This window comes from Octopus bimaculoides, chromosome 8 (genome assembly GCF_001194135.2).
Source record: "Octopus bimaculoides isolate UCB-OBI-ISO-001 chromosome 8, ASM119413v2, whole genome shotgun sequence".
In the NCBI taxonomy this organism is placed as follows: domain Eukaryota; kingdom Metazoa; phylum Mollusca; class Cephalopoda; order Octopoda; family Octopodidae; genus Octopus; species Octopus bimaculoides.
Window position 1 is genome coordinate 75,590,004 of NC_068988.1, and position 1,284 is coordinate 75,591,287.

Genomic DNA, 1,284 nt, shown 5'->3' on the forward strand with positions numbered 1-1,284 from the left:
GAAGAAGAAGAAGAAGAAGAAGAAGAAGAAGAAGAAGAAGAAGAAGAAGAAGAAGAAGTGAGGGAAATAAGAGCTAAATGTCTCTCACACATTATTGTTTGAATAAAAAGGACATCCGGGATTAACAAAGTAAAAAGTTGAAGTGTCTTTAATGATTAGGGTCCACCTAGAGCTAACCCTCACCACTACCACCACCACCATTACCTCAATAACTTTCACCACCACCGCCCTACCGACACCTCCGCCATCTCACCAGCTCCATTATTGCCACCACTAACTCGCAGCCCCTATTACAACCATCACCACCAATGCTACCACATCTTTCACCCCACATCCTATCACTGCGATGAATTTTAACGCCACTATCATCACCATCATCACTTTCATCACCACCACTACCACTATTACCACGACTAATGCCACCGGCACCGCTACCACCACCAACGGCAACACCACTACCTCTACAACCACAACCATCATCACTACACCCACTATCACCACAACCTCTGCCACCACCATCACCACAAATTCCACCCACACTTCCCCACCAGAAACAACACTGATTTATATTTGTAAATATATTTAGACATTACCTAGTATTAGTATTGATTTTTTGACTTATTGATCCTCAATCAGTAGGGAACTAATCCATCAGCGGTCATTGCACCTGACAGAAACCTACATAAAATCACCAGTTAAAGAAAGATACATTATATAACGGTGTCACACATGCTCGTTATCTTATAAAGGAAGAGGAACAAAATAAGATGTAATCCTAGATATATCATGTTTGCAAAATTAGGATTGCATGACCGTGGCTTACAGATCAGCTCACCAGTTTGTAATACTTCGACCGTGCGAACCAAAGGAGATGGCGACGTAGACGGAAAAGGCTCCTTTTTACCATGTCGCACGGTCGAACACAAAACAAGATATATAAGTTGGAAGGCTCGTCGTAAGAGATACGAGCTATAGTGCCAGTAAAAGAACCTTTAGGACCAACTCAACCGTTAGATATATAATGAGAATAAATTTATTAACAAAGTGAAACTGTTTGTGTCTGTGTGCGCGTGCATGCGACATATAAAATTAACACAGTAGATAAGTCAGGCCTTCGTGTACAAGAGAAGGTATACAACAATGTGAAGTGACGGACAGTCGTATAAACAATAGTGTGTGTACAATATGTGAGAGTACAAGTGTGCGTGTGAATGAGAGGAAACACAGAACATAGAAAGAGTGTCTGTAACATAGACTGCAAAAAGTCTTAAAACACTGAGATAG